The sequence below is a fragment of the Crocuta crocuta genome, unplaced genomic scaffold, assembly GCF_008692635.1.
Source record: "Crocuta crocuta isolate KB4526 unplaced genomic scaffold, BGI_CrCroc_1.0 scaffold84, whole genome shotgun sequence".
Classification (NCBI taxonomy): domain Eukaryota; kingdom Metazoa; phylum Chordata; class Mammalia; order Carnivora; family Hyaenidae; genus Crocuta; species Crocuta crocuta.
The window spans coordinates 1,118,168-1,138,521 of record NW_027530213.1 but is presented as its reverse complement, the minus strand read 5'-3'; the positions used below and the strand labels follow the sequence as shown (position 1 = coordinate 1,138,521).

General features: G+C 45.9%; 1 protein-coding gene across 1 annotated transcript in view; it reads left to right on the top strand.

The window, feature by feature from the left end:
* The window catches only part of PCP4 (Purkinje cell protein 4), a 60,421-nt gene that overhangs the window by 28,253 nt on the left and 11,814 nt on the right, over nucleotides 1–20,354 (top strand). The window lies entirely within an intron of this gene.

Below are 20,354 nucleotides of genomic sequence, written 5' to 3'. Positions count from 1 at the left end.
TGCGTGGGTGCTGGGCTGCGGCCCCCAGGGCCTGGGATCGCAGGAGCCATCGCCGGATTGATGCCCGGGGCGTGAGGGCGGGAGGGGGCGCTGCCAGTGAGCCGGGCCCCCCAGCTTGAGCGGGAGAAGGGAGGACGCGCATCAACGAGGACTAGCGTGTGCACCTGCTGAGGTTAGAGCCTAGGTGTTGCTACTTTTGTTGATTACGAGATGAACTCACGTTTGCGGAACGCAAACGGTGCCCGCGCCTCCAGGCTGGGCAGTGCCCCTCGCAGTGCCAGCGCAGACCCGAGGGGGCCTTCAGGGGCCTGTGCCCGAGTCTGCCCTGGGGCCTGAGCGAGACTCAGGGGCTGGAATGTTCCTCTGGGCGGCCTGTTTCGGACAGGGTCAATGGGCAAGGTTGCCGGAGGCCGCGCGGGCTCCGGCAGGTCCAGGGGTCCCTGAAGGACGGACGGTGTCGGTGAGAGAGGGAGAGAGCCCCGAGGTTCTTTCTGGTCACCAGGCAGGCATCTCCGTCCTGTCGGTTTTGGTGTCTTTATTTAGAGGTTCAACAACGATATGAGGTCAGAGAAAAGGAGTGTCTTACAATGAGAGGCCTTTTGTGATATCAATTTCAGAATTATCCCAGTCATAGTGAATTTACGACCAAGGAAATAACAAGATGCTCTTAGTGGAAAACAGGATAACATATAGGTTAAGTTGTATACAGATAAGCTAAGAGTTATTCTGTCTGGCTCTCCAGAGGTTGAATGTTTCTGAATTGGTTTGTTTGTGGAAACTACCAAAGGGGGCTCTATATGTATCAGTCTTTGCATCTGGGTTTATGTTTTAATTACTCTTATCTGACCTCATCCCAGCTGCCAGTGTAAGGGAGGGTGTTCGTGGAGTGTAGGCCTTGAGGAAGGGACTGCCATACATCACCAGTTAGTAAGTAACTATAAATTAGGTTCTTCTGACATGGGACCAGACTCAGTTGTACTCTTGTTTTCTTAGCCCCCTTTATTATCTAAGTCTTGGATCTGCAAGGCCCATAGGAAGAGCCTTTTGACAATGATCCATAGAGCTTTTATCTAAAATCTCTTTTGTAAAGGCAGGAATATGCTTTTCCTTATGCGGTATCTGTGTTCAGAATATTGGTCTGATATGGAATATTGTGAGGCCTGGTCAATACCCGCAGGCTCATTTCCAACATGAGCCAGTAGGAGGAGGAGGAGATCCCAGTTTTCGTTTCTTATGGCAGGAGCTGCAAGCACTNCCTATAGCCATCCCTCCCTGGACCCCACAGCCGAGTATCCCGGAGCTTTACAATCAAAAGACCTTCTCAGAGACCCGCCCCCACGTTGGCAGTTCTCAAACATTTGCTCTCACAACTTCTTAACCTTCTTAAAAATTCTGAAAGACCACGGAGAGCCCTGGTTTTTGTTGATTTTGTCCGTCGATGGTTCCCATACTAGAAATTAAAAGGGGGAAGATTTTTTTTTAAAGGCTTACGTACTAATTCAGCAAAAACAAAGCGATAAACCCCTGACATGTTCATGTAAGTCGCATTTTAAAATAGAAAGTAATTGCATTTTCCAAAACAGAAAAAAAAACAAAACTATTTCGCAAAAGAATAGCAACGCTTTACATTTTTGCAAATCTCTTTAATGTCTGGCTTAATAGAAGCCAGCTGCCTCCACATTCCATCCTGTGACGTCACAGGTCACGTGGCCGCAGGAAAATTCCACTGCGCCCTAGCGAGAGAACTCGGTGTAATAAAGCATTATTATATTAGTGCTATAACAAATAATTCTGATGTGAGTGCCTCCTCAGAGGAGGGTGGCCCCCCCAGGGTGCCTGGTCCACACTGCTCTGGTGACTCCTGTGTCAGCCGTGAGGACCCCTGAGTCTGAAGGGCAGGCAGAGTCCCGGCCCAGAGGGGGCCAGGTCCCTCCTGTTCACTGCCTGTGCCCCTCGGCTTCACCCTGGTGTCAGACCCATAGGTGCTCCGAAGCATGCCTACCTGCTCAGTGCTTTGCACCGAAGAGAATTATCAGCAGACACGACTTTCTCCCATTGTTCTTTTATTAATTAATTAATTAATTAATTTTATTTTAGAGAGAGAGAGGAGGGGGGTACAGAGAGAGAAAGGGATATATATATGTATATATATGTGTGTGTGTGTATGTATATATTTTTAGTTTTTATTTATTTATTTTGAGAGAGACAGAGAGAGAGTGAGCAGAGGAAGGGCAGGGAGAGAGAGGGAAAGAGAGAATCCCAAGCAGGCTACATGCTACCAGCACAGAGCCTGATGCAGGTCTGAAACTCATGAACCCAGAAATCATGACTTGAGCTGAAACCAAGAGTCTGATGCTCAACTGACTGAGCCACCCAGGTGCCCCAGGGAAAGAGAGAGAGTCTTAAGCCGATTCCACACTCAACATGGAGCCCAATGTGGGGCTTGAGCCCACCACCCCAGGATCATGACCTGAGCTGGAATCAAGAGTCTAATGCTCAGTTGACTGAGCCACCCAGGCACCCCATCTGCGATGCCATTCTGAGGCATGAAATTTCTTCCAGCCAAAACCTGATCCCTTCTAGTGAAAACTAAATGGATCTTTTCTTGAAATATGAAGATTAATGGAAAGAAAAATTTGAGATGCTGTGGATAAAGTTTTCCTTTATAGAATTCTAGATATTAGAGGACATTGACTTCGAGTAAGAAGTGGGATGTTTAGAATTAGACATTCCTCAATAATCGTACAACAAAGTTCTGTACAAATTCACATTATTTTAATTTTTTTTTAATGTTTTATTTATTTCCAGGAGAGAGGGAGAGAGAGACAGTGTGAGCAGGGGAGGGTCAGAGAGAGAGGGAGTCACAGACTGAAACAGGCTCCAGGCTCTGAGCTGGCAGTCAGCACAGAGCCCGACGCGGGGCTCGAACCCACGAACCGCGAGATCATGACCTAAGCGAAAGTCGGACGCTCAACCGACTAAGCCACCCAGGCGCCCCTGTACAAATTCACATTATTAACACGTCACACCTTAATTTCAGAGAAACCTGCTCATGCATGATATATGCACACAGCATTTTCTTATAATATTAGGTTTGTGCTTTGCCTCTAAAAATGAACAAAGGCAAAAGTCAGGAACAACCCATCAGTGATTGGGGTAAAGACTTCTGGAAGCGGTCTAAAAGACATTTTCCTAAAAACTAAGGCGCTTAATTCTTTGTCCTTAAATTTGTAATATGAGAATATCATCTTGGAATTTGTTTTAACCTAATATTACATTCCATTGAAATTCAAGTTATTTTACTCTGTCATCACAGGAGTTAGAGAGATCTTCTGTGTGAATGTATACTTCCTATTAACACAAATGAAGCTGCCCACCTGTGTTGAAGGAACAGGGACCCATGGGAATAGACTGTGGAGCACAGAACAGCAAAATGTTCTGAGAGCTTGGTAGTCGTCAGTTAATCATGAAAGGATCATTCCCAAATTTCATTGTTGGCTACAAGTCAAGTGTTCCCATTGTAAATATTATACATTTACTTTAGGCCTTCATTTTCACCACTTAAAGCTAAGCAGACTCTAGAAGTGAGGCATCAGGGCCTCGACATTCTTGGTTGGATATGTCAAAGACAGAAGAAGACACAAGTCGGATACGTTAAAACTCTAGAGGAATCCAAACTGTTGGCTCTGCTGGAATTTTGTGACATTAAATAATTTATTATCTCAAGAGGGCCTTTGACAGGGACTCTGGATTCTTGTTATTCCAAGATTATTTTTACTGCTGGTGTTGTTGCTGCGGATGTGAAAAAGGACACTTATCCATACCACATCTAGAATGCCCCTGAAATCTTCTTCGGTCTCTGGGATGCCAACCTCTGCATACATGACCCAGCAAATCCAACTGTTTTCCATCACACCTGCAGTAGGGAGACAGGGTTTTCAGAAACTTTAGGGTTATTTTTTTATTTATTTTTTTAACATTTATTATTTACTTTTGAGCGAGAGAGTGACAGAGCGTGAGCAGAGGAGGGGCAGAGAGAGAGGGAGACACACACAGAATTCGAAACAGGCTCCAGGCTCTGAGCTAGCTATCAGCACAGAGCCTGATGAGGGGCTTGAACCCACGAACTGTGAGATCCTGACCTGAGCTGAAGTCGGATGCTTAACTGGCAGAGCCCCCCAGGCGCCCTTAGGGTTATATTTTTAATTGAAATCTGAATTCATTAGGATCTTGTGAGTTTAGGGGTGCTGGGGTTGTTAAGCATCCAACTTCGACTGAGGTCATGATCTTCTGGTTAGCTAGTTGGAGCCCCACATCAGGCTCTCCGCTGTCAGCTCAGAGCCTGCTTCAGATCCTCTGACCCTCTCGCTCTCTGCCTCTCCCCCACTTGCACATGTGGGCATGCTCCTTGTCTCCAAAATAAATAAACATTTAAAAAAATTAGAAAAGAAGGATCTTGTCAGTTCAGAGATATTCATTCCTATATGAACAACGTATCTTTATTGGTTGATTAGTTTGGGCCAAGAACTCTGTTCGTCTCTTGATACAGTGCCTCCCTGGAGTGAAACAAATAGTTCATAGCTCCAGATGCACTTCCTGGGCTGTGTTAATCTCGAACATGTTTACAAATACAGACCTAACCATCTGACTCTAGAGTATTCCTCTCCAATCACCAGTTTGGACACAAGCAAAGGTGTTTCTGCAAGTCAGTAATTTTCCTCAATGTCTCGATCTGGATCTTGATACTTGTCATCGGAGAGGCTCCAAGAGTTAAAGTTTCTATTGACATAGAAAGTAGAAAAATTCTGGAAGGAGCATGCCCTCTGGGAGGCCTCCGATCTGAAGGAAAGATTTAGGAATAAAAGACCTCTGGCAGAGAGCTTACGTTCAGAGCCTGGAGGCTTACCCAAGCTAAATTGAATTTCTAAAACCGGAATGGATTTCTCTTGATTTAGTGAGCTGTATACATTTGTTTCCAGAAAGTACTGTCTTTGGAGTGAAGGGCATGGGTGCACCTGACTTAAGGAAAGTCTCCCCTCCCATCCAGGCTCTAGGTAAATGTCCAGAAGGAAGGTATTATTTGCACTATCTGTGGGTCTCACAGCAGTTGTAATTTCTTTGCGGTGCGAGTGCCTGACTGAGCAAGATCTCAGGAGCCATGCTGAGTAGGGGAGCCCCTTCTTTGGGAAAGGGCTTGTGGCTTGAGAAGCTCCCGGTAGGTGTGGGGATATGCTAGGACCATGTAGCCTTCAGGTTGCTTTGATTCTATGATTCCTAACAATGAATAAGCCCAAATGTTGTACTAGTGCTCTCTTCTCCTTGTTTTGAATAAAACCCAGACTAAGGGAGTTTCAGTTTATCTCGCCTTTGGATTTGAGAAAACACACCCACACACCCACACACCCACACACACACATACACACACTGAAATGTTATTTTTCTGCTATCAAGTAGGCGGAGAGAGAGATTGAGAGGGACCTGTGTTCATAGACAGACTTATATACGATCATTAATCTGGGTGTGATTGTTCACAGAAGAAATGAAATTCAAATATTTATTCCCAGAACCCCTCACTCTCTGGTGTTCTTGGTATGGTGATGACCTTTTAGTGCTCACAAATGGACGGGGAAGATCTAGGACCCATCTGACCTGTCAGCTCCCCTGGTTTGCAGAAGTGTGTGGCTTTGTGTGCAAGGATGAAGATAAGCCTGGAGTATGACAGGTCCAGGAACAGAGGTGACTGAGTGCTCACTAGCACGCCCGAGAGAGACGGTCAATCTGGCAGGAGGTGCTGTCTGGCTGATCCTGTCTGTGCACAGGAAGTTTGGATGGAAGGCAAGAGGAAGAAATGCAGTTTCTAGAAAGACTACAGAGGAACTGCCATGCAACCACCCAAAGCAGGGACGTGACCTGGTTCTGCTTCAGAAGTGGATGCTATAGACCAGGGTTCCGGGCGGACAGAAGAAAAGCCGTGGCTCCTCAGTGTGGATTTGTGGTGTGCATATAGGTAGGTGTGTATAGGCATCTGGAAGCCCGGGTTTGCCAACCTCTGCTCCACACAGAGGTCTAATATGCCAGCTCTATATAAATCCCAATGGGAACTCACCATCTTCTGCTAAGCCTNGGGGGGGGGAGGGAAGAGGGTGTTGAGCAGCAACATGTATCAGAAATATGCTGGTTAAAATGTTTACAGCCTGCACCTGGCTGTGGGAAAAGCACTTCCCCAAAGTTATCAATCTCTAGGTGTGCAACGATTACCAGCCCAGAAAGCTCTAAATCTTTCTCCGGCTGACTAATAAAGCCGCGAGCTGTGTGAAGCCCAGAGTTCTCCTGTGCTGACATATTGCTGAAGCGGCCATGAACGCCACAGACACATGAAGCTTTCACGGCGAAAAATCAAATGATTCTGGGCTCCATCTGGGGTCTCTTGGTCCTTTCTCGCCTTCTTTTTCCAGACTCGAAGCAACCCACAAACACACACACAAAAAATCCAAACAACACAGGTGAAACACTAGCAGGGTTTTCAAATATGACACCGGGATATGCCCTTTTTGCTGTCAGCGTCCAACACTCCGAAGATCTATATTCCAGAAGGAAGCAATGGACAGCCAAGGTTGCTTCTGATATTGATCCAGAGGGAGAGAGAATGAAATCGGAATTGCTTATTAAGCCCGGCCTTTAAACCACCAGGGTGTCCACACAAACCTGGTCAATGGGTAATATTGTTCAACAAGTGAGTCGATTCTGTGTGAAGGTTATTGTAGGGATTAGTGCTGACAGGAAATTTATTACTGCTAATCTTAGTTATACGTGTGATTTTTTTGTTTTGTTTCATTTTTGCCTCTCAGGTTGAGCATTATAATAACTTCAGGGTGCAGGCAATACCCTGGATAAATACGGTGCTTCTAATCCACTGTCTTGGAGTAAACGCTCTTGAGAGACTGTCGGTGGGTGAGGAGATTTGTGTCCGTACCTAGTTGTCATTCTCTACATCTGTATATTTTGCATAGATTAAAATGCTCTTGTGCATGACCTTCTGTTTGATTCCGAGGCAGCCTTGGGAGGTGGGTAGGGAGGCTGCGTCAGGCAAAGCTCCTTGTGATGTGGGTGAATTGTCCAAGGTCACATGAGTCAGAAGAAAAGAAACTTTGGTTATCTGGCCAGCAGTATAGACACTCCAGGTTGTCTCTACAGACACTCACTCTTGAGATTCCTCTTGACCTGGGGTCTTGGTTGTAAACTGGCATCTAGGGTGGGCTGAGGTCTGAGGCCATGGAACAGAATGAGGTTAACAAGCTTACATCTTGGCCAAGCCAGAGACCATAATCTCAACGGCACTGTTATCTCGTCGACTTAGTTAACTAGGAAATACATGTGATGTCAGTCTCACTACAGGGACAGCCATGTTAATTTTTAAAATTAAAACATTGAAGCAATATGCTAATTTATGGGCTTATCCATATTTTCACTCCCCCCCCTCCACCCCTTCCTTCCTTCTTTTTGAGATTGAACATTGGATAACTTTAGACCAACCGAAGATAGAATTTTGTTTCATATCGTATGGAGAAGGCCCATATGCCTTACTGAGAAGCTGAAGGTATAAATTATGCCGAAAGAATTGCTGTTTAAGATCTTTTTAAGCCTACGAAGCAGCTTGCACCAGAAAATGGAGATCCTTCCTTTCTTTGGAATCCTGCCTCAACCAGGACACAGGAACATTTCATATTCTGCTAATCAATTATTCGTATGGAAATAATATTTCTCAGTGCTTGAAAACATTTTGCTCTTTTAAGCATGTGAAACAGTCAGAATTTTACTTATAGAATTAATTTGCAGAGCAAGCAGCTCTTGAGAAGTGAGAACCAACAGACATGTCCGCCTGTGCTCTCTGATAAGGTGGTTTAAATTTGCAGGTTTCTTATTTGCGAGTTCATCTGTGATTACGGAAGCATGTGTAAGCGCTAATGTTCCTTCTCGAGAAAGTGTTCTTGGTAGATAGTGGGCTGAAGTGTCTTCAGCAACCGAAGTTCCTCTCAGGTTGGACTGACTCTCCTATTCACAGGAAGAGGAGGCCTTGGGGATTCTATACATGTCTCCCTGCTCATCCTTACGGCCACCATGGATCTCGCTTCAGACCCTAGCGCAGAAGTTGCCCTGGGTCTCCCAAGAAAGCCGTCTGCACCATTCTAGAACACAGCTTTGGGGAGAGCCCCTGGGGCCTGTTGTGAACTTATGTAAATTCCACTCAAGCTATTGATTGGTTTCTCCCAGCATTCTGCATCAGTAACGAGTCCTTGTTTCTGATCGATACTAATTAATTGTGACGATTTGGCCTAATGTGGAGCATTCAATCAAGAGACAGCATTATTTTGTTCCAAGTACCATTTTTATGCCTCCTTAGTGAGCTCCTCCGTGTTTTCAGGAAGCGACCAATTTTCATTAACTTAGGCAAGCTGAGAACAGATGTGGCTTTGAATCCTCTTTTTAAAAGTTACTTCAAATTGTGATAATGTGTGGGTTTTTTCCCCTTTGCTAAAACCTAGTGGAGCAGACTGGCAGAGTCTCTGTGGAAGGGAGCAGGTGACTTTGCCCTGGCTTTTTTGAGGGAGTCAGGAGAGTAAATGCTCTCCTTTTCACCAGCTCACCCGGCCCCGTGCTCTGTAAGACCAGACCTAGAAAACTCAGTCCCGATTGTTCGTGGATTGACATCTCCTTCCTTTTTCGCTCTCTGCAAAGGAAAGACCCACCAACATCAGGGTCTAGGGGAAACTGAGAACATGGCCCCCTTGTTAAGAAATTACCAAGCTGAGCATTAAATCACTCTGCTGAGTGGGGGGCCCCTGCACACATTGATTGGCTGTGAGGCCAGCCTCTGACGGTGCTGCATACAAACCACTTTCTTTACAATCAGAAAATATGTATCATTCATTTTATAATGCATTTTCTTTCCGGCACTTTCTATTTACTTATTTATTTTATTTTTTAAGTTTTATTTTTATTTACTTTTTGAAAAAGATACAAACAACAAGCAGGAGAAGGGCAGAGAGAGAGACAGACAGACAGACAGACAGAATCTGAAACAGGCTTCAAGCTCTGAGCTGTCGGCACAGAGCTCGATGCGGGGCTCGAACCCATGAACCATGAGATCATGACCGGAGCCGAAGTCAGATGTTCTACCGACTTAGCCACCCAGGCGCCCCTATTTTCCTTACTTTTTAACGGATGTGGTGACCACTCCTGGATCATTTTTGTATACTGGCAGTAATTATGTATGCTTTCTGGTTTTGCATCATACTTTGTAGAGGATTACAGATGGCTATGAAGTCTTAGCTTATGGAGAGGGAGTTCTAAGTCCCTTTTGTAAGGTTTTTNGGGTGGGGGTTTATAGCCTGTTAGTGGGGGTTCAGATAACAGGGGCAGTCTCTTGACTGTAAAGTCCCAGGTTGGAAGGTTTAAATTTCTGTTTCCCGCAGATGTAGTAACGGTCAATGATGTAGTGGCAGGAAGGTCAGCCATCTTAAGAAGGTCTGCCATTCTGTAGCTTCTCTGCCCCACCTCTTAGCTGGCCCAACATCCGTCTCTTACATCGGGGCCAGTGTGCCTCTCAGACCAGAAGCAGGCAGCAGATGGGATGTATGGGGGTTTTGAGCCCAGACCCTAAGAAACCGGCAGCTTCCACTGTTTCTCTCTTGGCACCCTTGCTGTAGGAGAAGCCAGTTGACATGTGAGAAGTCCTATGCCCTGAAACCATCATGTTGTGGGCAAGTCCAAGCTAGACACGTGGAGCAGGGGCTTGGTGAGATGGCTCTCCCCGCCCCACTGCCAGACGTACCCTGAAGGTCCTCCAGGGGACTCCAGCCCCAGGGCCATCTGGCTGCAGCCCTATGGACGACTCCACGCAAGAAGTGCCCGGCTGAGCCCATCAGCCTATAGAACCGGTGGGCAGAATAATCACTTCTTGTGTTTACACTGTTAAACTTGGGGACAGTAGTTAACGGTCCCGTGCCTAAACCTCTCGTCTTTGCTAACCTGTCGATTGCTTCTCTCCACCGCTTCTTCGAACACAATTCTGGATTGTGTTCTGTTCTCCCTGGTAGGAATGTAACCTCTTCCGGACGCAGAACTTGAGGTTCTTACAAACCAGAAAGGGATGTTGCAAAACAGTATCAACTCTAGCTTCTTTTGCTCATTCATTCGGAAAGTATTTGCTCAGCACCTGCTGTGTGCTACATGTTGTGATCAGAATGGGGGAGGGAGTATTTTGAAACAACAGTTCTGGGAGAATGGGGCCAGACGTCGTTAGTGACAAAGACACGGGTCGTGGTCCTGGGAGGGAGTGGAGGGTGCACCCCACCCCTGAGTAATTTGAGGAGCATCAACTACAAAGGGACTGTTTGCAAAGATGTGTGTAGGGTCCAGGGAAATCCACGCGGAATAGCGCAGAACCTCAGACGAGCAGCGGTGGAGCCCGACAGGAGGCACCAGAATCCAGAGAGGATGCTGTCCAGAGACGCAACCCGATGGGGGCTGTGTTCTTCTGTTGCTGGATGTGCCTGAAATGCAACAACTTTGCAGATGTGTAAGGTTGCCAGATTTAGAAACTAAAACTACAAGATGCTCAGTTAAATTTCAGTGTCAGAGAAGCAAAAAAACATTTTTTTTAGTATAAGTGTGCCCCATGCAGTATTTGGGGCATACTTACACTAAACATTTTTTCATTGTTTATCTGAAGTCTGAATTTTACTGGGCAGACTGTATTTTATCCGGTAACCCTGGCAGAGGAGGAGGTGAGGGGACCAATGCCCAGACCTCTCTTTCTGTCTTTTTTTTTTTTTAATATTTTTATTTATTTCTAGGAGAAAGAGAGAGACAGCGTGAGCAGGGGAGGGTCAGAGAGAGAGGGAGTCACAGACTGAAACAGGCTCCAGGCTCTGAGCTGGCAGTCAGCACAGAGCCTGACGCGGGGCTGGAACCCACGAACCGCGAGATCATGACCTGAGCGAAAGTCGGACGCTTAACCGACTAAGCCACCCAGGCACCCCTCTCTTTCTGTCTTCTGACGGCCTGTTCTACCACCTGTTGGAGGAACCCAACCAAAGCCACAGAACGATGGTCAGGAAAGCAGGAAAGAGGTGGAGAGCAAATCCAAGGTGCCAGAGGCCCACTCCAGTCGGGCCCAGGGGTCCCTGAAGGATGGACGGTGTCGGCGAGGGAGGGATGAGAGAGGCCACGAGAAGCTTTCTGGTCACCAGGCAGGCATTTCTGCTCTGACTGGGGCTCAACTTTATTTTATAATTAAGTGTTTGGGGGACGGCGCAGAAGTGGCATTTGCCTTAGACAATGATTTCTGATGACAAGTTTCTTTGATATGTAAGAATTTCCCTGAACATAGATTTGTAGAAGACTTCTGCATAACCTTATCAATAGTGATTGAGGTAGGGGATTTAGATGCTTATCCTATGGGGAAGGAAGGTATCTTTAGCATGCCAGACAATGTTTTTACCATAGAAAGGGTGAAGTTAGTTCTTTGTGAGCAGGGGTCAATAGCTTGTTTAAGGAGAAGTATTAAGAAAAACAAGTCTTTCAGGAAACACGATGTTTGCTCCCATAATCACAAAAGAAGAAGTTCCTCAATAGGCTCCTTCACAGGGTGCAATCAGCATATTCAAGGCCAGAAGAAGTCACTCCAAATACGGATCACAACATGGCTTGGGGGTCTGTGCTTCAAGCAGAAACAAGTGGGTGGGGGTGGATATCTGTCCTTAACTCTAAATTAGGTTCTTTGTCTCAGGGCCAGGCTCAATTGTAACTCTTGTGTTCTGAACCCCCTTTATGATCTAAGTCTTGGATCTGCAAGGCCCATAGGAAGAGCCTTTTGACAATCACTCACAGTGCTTCCATCTAAAATCTCTTGAAAAGGCAGGAATATGCTTTTCCTTATGAGCAATCTGTGTGCGGAATATCGGTCTGATTTGGAATATTGTGAGGCCTGGTCAATATCCGCAAGCTCATCTCCAACATGAGCCAGTAGTAGCAGAAGGAGATCCCAGTTTTCGTTTCTCATGGCAGGAGCTGTGCAGACGCTGCCGTTTCCTCGCTGTCACTGTCACCCAGCGAGGCCGGTGCGGCTCCCAGGCCCAAGGAGCAAAGGTTGAAAGACCGCATATGTCTTTGCCCATGCACTCTCCTCACCAAGCCTTGGGCCAGCTCATCTGTTGCCCTTCTCAGTCTTCCCCAATTAAATATATAAGTGGTTGCAGCTTTACACAAACAAAACAAGCAGGATTTTTATACAAATCGTGGATTGGTTTCAAAAAAAAAAAAAAAAAAAAAAAAAAAAGCAAGCAAGCAAGATGGTCTATTAATATTATCCTTTTAATTGTATGGTGTCATTGGTTGGCTTAGTGTTTTTAAAGGAAGGAAAACTGTCAGATCTATTTTGAATGATCAATTAGGCTGTCCTGTAAAGTGTAGTGTTTTCCATATAGTCAGTTTAAGACACCCTAGACCCCTTCAGGTGTCATTCAGGAGCAAAGGGAGGTGGCCAAAGACTGGGGGAGGGGATCTTAACAGGAATGCAGCCAGGCTGGTGTGTGTGTGTGTGTGTGTGTGTGTGTGTGCGCGCGCGCGCGCGCACGCGCACGTGTGTGCGTGTGTGCGTGCATGTACAGAGTGGGCACCATCACTCCCTTCCAAGGTCAGGTTTATCAGGTCAGGAGGGAGGGACCACAGTTTTAGCCTCTTGGGATTTGGGGCATCCAGAGACCAAACAGGGGTGGGGCGTGGTCAGGCATCCTCCAGGGATCTGGGACTGGAAACCATAACCTGAAGGCTTCCAGAAAAGCTGCCTCCGTCTGCACCCATCTGCCCTGAGCCAAAGGAGAAGTGGGGAGAAGGGGCGCTGCCCGTAACCCCTGGTGCTGCCCAGGAGGTCTGGGACAGTGGCTGCCAGCCTGGGGCTGAGGAGCCGGGAGAACACCAGCGCTGAGCGCTCCCCAGGAACATTCCAGACAGGAGATGCTGAAGTGTGCCTCCACTGTCCTCGAGAGGGATCGGCAGCAGGTTGCCTTCCTTCAGCCCCTCTTGCAGGCCTTAGTTTCAGCACCTTGAATTAAACTTCAAATGTGGAGCTGCAAGATCAGCGGCTTGAGAAATATGAGAAACAACCATCTCTTTCTTTCAATTAAGTGCAAACCAGAACCAAGATCTTCTTCCCTCTCCTTCCCCACATGGCCGGCGGAATTGTTCTTTCCAGCATGTCAGGGAAGGCCATTTCCCACAGAGAGGAGGATCTGAGCCCCTTAACATAAACCATACTTTGAAGGTTCAGGAAAAAAAAGGATAACCAATATTATGGGACTGTTGAATTTAAATATAATTATTTGAGGCACCTGGGTGCCTCTGTTAGTTAAGCACCCGACTCTCGAGCTCAGCTCAAGTCTTGATCTCAGGGTCATAAATTCAAGACCCACACTGGAGTCTACTTAAAAATAGAATAAAATAAAATGTAATTACCTGTAAACTTTGCTTTTTCCAATATTAATTTGAAGGCACATTTATTATTATTATTTTATTTAAAATTCTTTTAATGTTTATTTTTGAGAGAGAGAGAGAGAGAGAGAAAGAGGGAGAGAGAGAGAGAGACATAGCGTGTGAGCCGGGGAGGGGCAGAGAGAGAGGGAGACACAGAATCTGAAGCAGGCTCCAGGCTCTGAGCTGTCAGCACAGAGCCCAATGCGGGGCTCGAACCCACGAACCGTGAGATCATGACCTGAGCTGAAGTTGGACGCTCAACCGACTGAGCCCCCCAGGTGCCCCTTATTATTATTATTATTATTATTTTTAATAGAGATTGTTGCTTGTGATTGAGAAGGCTAATTATTTGCATATCACTAGATTTAATTTAATGAGACATTTTAAGAAATTGTATTTCTGGGGCCCCTGGGTCTCTCTCCTAAGTAAAATTTAAAAAATTATATTTCCCTTGAAATTTACCTCCCTCCCCCAGAAAAAAATAGCTGAGTAGTTGATGCTCCTGACCTGAGGTTCCTTACACTTCTTGCCATCATCTTCCCGTGCCAGATGCCACTTTCCTTTTTCCTGTTGGGACCTGGAACCGAGTAATCAACATTGGCTGAAAGATGTACTGATTCCGTAGACCCAGACGGGGGTGAGGGGTAGGAAGTGGGAAGGCAGAGACACAGCCTCCTTCACAACGTTTATGAGAATACTCCTTCCAGTAATTTACGATGATGCAAAATGGAAGCTTGATGCCATTTTCGTGCTTGGCAAGTGGCCCCTTCAATATTTCTAAAACACATTCTTCTCTTTTACCGTTCCACCGTCCTAGACCCTGAAGATAATTGAAAATTGAACTGTGCTCCAGCATTCATTTAGAAAGCAAAGTGTCCTTGGATGTCAGAGAGAAGCTTCCCTGGCTGGGTGCTGATGTGAGCGAAGTAATTTCCACTTTAGACTCTCCCCATCACGATTAGCTCACAGACCTAAGTGGAACAAGATCGACCTTTGAACGCGGTGAACTCATTACCCACAGCGTAGAGTCACTGGTTGTACTAATCACAAGAGTCCATGAGTCTTCTTGGCTCTGATCTTTCTGAGATTTAAAATTTTTTTAATGTTTTATTTATTTCTGAGAGAGAGACAGCATGAGCAGGGGAGGGTCAGAGAGAGAGACACACACAGAATCTGAAGCAGCTCCAGCTCTGAGCTGTCAGCACAGAGCCCGATGCAGGGCTCGAACCCACGAACCGAGAGTTCATGACCTGAGCCAAAGTCAGACACTTAACCAACTGAGCCACCTGAGTGCCCCGATCTTTCTGAGATTTTAGAGTTTCAGAGTTTCGAGGCAAACATAAACCTATAGGCAGGTTGAACTGAGGTGCACTCCCCTCAAATGCAATTTCTCACCAGTCCTTAAAGTGAGTGGTTTTTACGGTGGGCTTTGCCAATGGGCTAGGACATCAGAAACAGCCCATGAAGATGCGTGTTGTAGATTATAATGCATTTTCTGGCCATAAAAAGTTCACTAAATATTCCCTCTAGATAGTGGCATTCAAGATTTCGTAGGAACTTCAGGAGAAAATAAAGAAATGTTTAGCATCCAAATTTTGCTGGGTTCATCTATGAATTGGCCACCTACTCTGCAGTATTTTGATGTTTTAGTCAGCCGTTTTTAGGTGTTTCTTTGCTTTTGGCTGTTGCCCCGATTGCAGTGCTACTGAACCTGCTTGGCCGCACGGTCTGGCAGGAAAACCACGTGTGAGTCTCTGCTTGCTCATGAAGGGGTGGGCAGAGTGGATCCCATTTCTTGCCCCCGCCCTTTGTGGCTTGGCTATTGGCTGATGGTTCATCTGTGGCAAATAGTTTCATATCTTTCAGGTCCCTTTCCTCACTGTGGGACACTGTCTTGTATAGCCCCTTCCTAATTTTAACCCTTTATGGTCCTGCAGCCATCCCTTTCTGGGACCCTTGAGGATGTTTGACTTCTTTGGATTTTATTTTCTGCACCCATCGAGGGGATGTTGCCTGCGAGTCCCAAGCAGAAATATGATGCTATTTCTTGGTGGAGGGAGTCGAGGAGAAAGCAAATACAGTGAGCAGAATCTGCATAGGGTTTTCACCGGCTGTGAACATGTGATAACAAATATGTAACTATTTCAACAAAGTTGGGAAATTTGTTCTTTTATTTGGGCAGCCTGCGTTTCCACGTAGCTGCCTGCAGAACTCGCAAAGAGGGCTTATTTCCCAGGACATTTCCACGGTATGCATTCGGGTTTGCAGTTAGGCTGCCTGACCGTAACCGGCCTCCTGGTGCGGGCAGGTGTAGACGACAGAGGTGCACGTATCCCAGGAATACAAAAGCGGGTGGCCTCCTAGGGCTTCACGGGGCAGGCACACCTGGGCACAGAAAGTGGTTGCGGTCAGCCTTCCTGCTACCCCGAAATTAAATTGTTACCAGCCCAGTGTTGCAGCCAGAAAGCTTCCAATTTTCTCTTGAAACTTTGTAACCATTTCACTTGCGGGTTTAGGCATTGCCACCCAGTGCCATGAATTACTGGAATCGTGCATGGGCTTGCCAACGAGCACCCCTCCAGATCCTGGCAATTGAATATGGAGTTACAGCTACGTGTTGAAAAATGTCTTACTGGCATTTTCTACAAACCCAGCCCACTGACACTTTAAATTACAGCAATGTGTGAAGGAGCCGAGCTATAATTTTGAAATTACGAATGAGATTAGTCGGTGGAAGGTTAGAATAGTGTCGTAAGAGACGTGGTGAGCTACCTGCCCATAAAATGTGCGGTCTCGTTCTGTTCACGCATTTCAAAGTTGAACAAAACCATAAAGGCTTGCCAGTTACATATCTGGGATGGAAATAGACTGTTAGGTCACCCTGGCCATCCACGGCTGGCAGAATATATCTCTGGTGTGTATTTCTTCAGTTCGGCTTACAGTGACTTGAATGAAAGGTCAGATACCACAGCTCCGGGGACCACTCCCATCCTCTACCAGACTGATGTTAGACATTTCCCCCCAATGCTCTGCCTAAATTGGTTTCCCGTATCAGTTCCATGATATCAGCCTGCATTAATGTTCCCTTGAGCTACTGTAACCAAAAATGGATATTTTATCACTGCCTAAATTTTTGATCTAGACAGAAATGCTTCTATTACCTCTGCCGATAATCAGAGTGCTTCAGGGGATGTCATTTTAATGCCGGTCCTTTGAAAAAATGATGTTTTTCTTTTAAAAGCTATTTAGAAACTGAATAAGTTTGGATCATGTTGCCTGACACTGGAAATTTCTCTGTTTCTGGAATTCTTGGAATAAAAATACGCTGCTTTATTTTTGGTCTGTAAGGACTTCTGTTTGCAGGGAGGTGACTTTGATGACTCTCCTGACCCCATGTCACATAAAAAGCCTTGGTTAAACAGTGGTGATGGCTCTTGGATCACCAAGATCTAAGAAATTCATAGTCACATCTGAATTTTTCCCGGGCGCTTGCTCGCCTAACCCAGTAGGAGAACCTTCTGGAGCCTCGGAACTTCACCACGACCTGAGGATACATTTTTTATTCCATTTCTCCTTGAGATGAGTTGTCAGAACATTATTATTAAATAATGCTTAGAACTCAAACCAAAGCTCTACTGTTGGCCCGTCCTTCCAAGTCTGGGTACCAGGTGTCATCCACCTGCTTGGTCCAGATACCACACAACCTCTTTCCTGCTTGGATATTTGATTTTATTCTCTTTTTACAAATATGTGAACCCATCTTCCTGGTAAGTAAAATAACAATCCAAAGCTTTTCAGACTCACCTCTGAAAAGCAGTTTCCAACAAATCAGCAAGTACTTGGCCATGAGCTCCTAAGAGAGTGCCATTTAGAGAAAGCAAATAGAAGCGGTGTGTCAAACATACGTAGAGGAATGTGGAAGCACAGGCTTGTGGGGTCAGGACATCTGCATGCGTGGAGTTTAAATCCTGGAACCCAGCCCCCATCTTTGTTTATGCATAAATACACATTTTCAAGAGAGGCACACGCCTCAGTGCAAACGCCATCCCTGTCCCTAGGGTATCCCTACATGGAACGCTTGGTCACATTCAGGACATTTGAAGGGTATTTAAAGTATGGGAAGTCAGGGACATGAATAGTCGCATCTCATCCTTCTTCTTCCTTTCTCGCTGTGAACAAGAGGTGCAGAGTGAAGTGAGGCAACGACGCATGACCAGATGGGGAGTCAAGGTTGGTGGCAGCCTCAAGTGTGAGATTTTAAGCAGCAGCCATGTGAATCGGCTTGACTGCAGCTGGACCTGGCATGCACCTGATTCTAGCTGCCGCTTCCAGACCCCCTTTCGAGGTGTCATCTGGAGCGTTGCCCCCAAAGTCAAATTCTGTACACACAGCAGATGCTTCTGCCCATAGTCCTGTGCATCTAAGGGAGTTTGTAATCCCTGAGAATCCGTTCAGGAAAACGCCTGTCCACCCAGATTAGAGACGCAGGGCTGAGAGCCAGGATGGGAATGTGTCTGGTGAGATGGCGCAGCCCGTGGGGGTCCAGGAAGAACAGAGCAATGTCTGCCAGAGCTGAAGCCAGCTGCTGGCACATGTCTGGAGGAAGGCATCCCTCACCAGGCAACACCGTGGAGCAAAGGGAAGGAAAAGAGACTCACAGCCCAAAGTCTGAATATGGTGTCGGTCCCTCTTTGATACACGTGTAATGTTCTTTCTGTCCTCGCTGCTACTTCACAACAGCCTGGGGCTTGTCTGGTCTGTAGACCTCTATGAGCCTCACTGAGTCTGGAAGGCAATCCGTTTGCCTTACCTCCTTTTTCTCCAAAGGCAAGTCCTCNGGTGTCCAGAAACTTGGTGCACTCAAGTCAGTCTTCTAAATTAATGAGGTGAGCAATTGCTTCTTTGTGGGTTCTTGAAGATGCCCTGTGATTATGATTGCATTTTCTTTTGTTTTAAACCTGGAGGCCTTGATAATATTCTCCATGGTGCTGAAATCTTCAGCATTTAATCCTGTAAAACTTGGAAGCTTAGCAGCTGGGGCAAACGACCACAAGAAGATCCCCCCCCCTTCAGAAATGGTAAAACCAGGTAATATAAAGGAAAGGAAAAATCACTAATATGTCAAAGCTCTGAAAGAAGAAAAAAATGGGCCCGGAGCAGAATGAAGGGTGTAGGCTGAACCCTGATTAAGGAAAACTCACATTCAAGCATTTCAAGTTACATGCTTTCACAAGCTGGAAGGGAAAGGCTGTGGAGGTACAAACCATAAAGTAAGAGAGCCTGAGAGTAACGATTGGCAAAAGTTACCGAATATGGAAATACTTCTGTAAAAATCCTGAGGTGTTGTTGTAATTATTTTTTAAAGTTTATTTACTTATTTTGAGAGACAGAGAGAGCATGTGAGGGAGGGACAGAAAGAGGGAGAGAGAGAATCCTAAGCAGGCTCCTCACTGTCAGCGCAGAGCCCGATGCGGGACTCTGACCCACGAACTGTGAGATCATGACCTGAGCCGAAGTCGGATGCTTAACCGACTGAGCCACTCAGAGTCCCCCAAATACTGAGATTTTAAAACTATAAAGTGCTATAGGGAATGGCTATCCACATCAGAAATTGGACAGATGTGCACATCAGAAGAAAAAGCATACAGTCAAGGGAAAAATATAGCCATACCATGCACAGTGATATACATTTGAATGCATGTCATCAGCCTGAAATGAGTTAAAATGAATCATGTGCCTCTATAATATATGTGTAAGTACATGAGGTTCATCTACAAGAAGCTGAAACCCTAAAATAGCAACAGCTTAAATAATAAGGTTTATTTCTATCTCATATAAAAGGTAGGTACTTGAGGGCAGTCAGAGTAGTTTCAAGGAGTTTCAAACAGTTGTATTACTTTTTGCCATCCTCAACAGAAGACTCTTAATTTATGGCCCAAAATGGCTGCTTGAGCACTAGTCATTGCATCTGCATTCCAGCTAGCAGAAAGCGGATAGGAATAAGAGAAAAGGGCAAAGACTGTCAGCTTTCTCTAAAGCAGATTTCTCTTTTCCTACCCATGTCATATCAACCCGAACCTATTTGAATGGCCACACCCAACACCAAGGAGGCTGGAAACCTAGTTCTGGGTACTTATGTCCTCAGCTCCAAATAAGGGGTTTATAACTAAGGGACAGGAGATAAGTGGAGGCAAGGAGCAGACTCGGCCATGATACATTTCTGCTCACAGAGTTTCTCGAGCACTGACATATCTGGCCGGCTTGCTTGGTCTAAGGTGATGGATGACTGTTTGCCTCCATCCTCCCAACTAGCCTGAAGTCATTTTTCTTTGTCAGCATGTGAAGGAAGGCAAACCTTCCTGTGGCTTTTCTGAGGGGTTTGCTGTTAGGGAAGTTAGCTGCCGTTTCCTGGGAAGGAATTGTCATTCTTTGCATGCGCTCAGAAGAGGAAAGAAATATTTGGTGTGCTATTCTCATCTCTGCAAGGATTCTCATTTGCCTTCCTCGATTCAAGCCATTCTCACGTAAGCACTAAAATGTTTTCTACACAAATAAAATGGAAGCCTGTTCTCTGATCCCTGAGCATATAGGGAATGACCCCCTTTCCTTACATGACACCCCCAACCTCCCTGCCCTCATATAAACTAGGTGTGTCTGCAGCAGATGATGGCACAGATAATAGAATACAGTCTTGTAGATTCAGTAGAAGGGGCTTATTACAGGGTATCGACGCTTACAGACTTTCTGAGAGGCAGAGAAGCCAGCCTGTCCCATGCACAGCCGGGAACGATGCATCCAGAAATACCCAACCACAGGCAGAA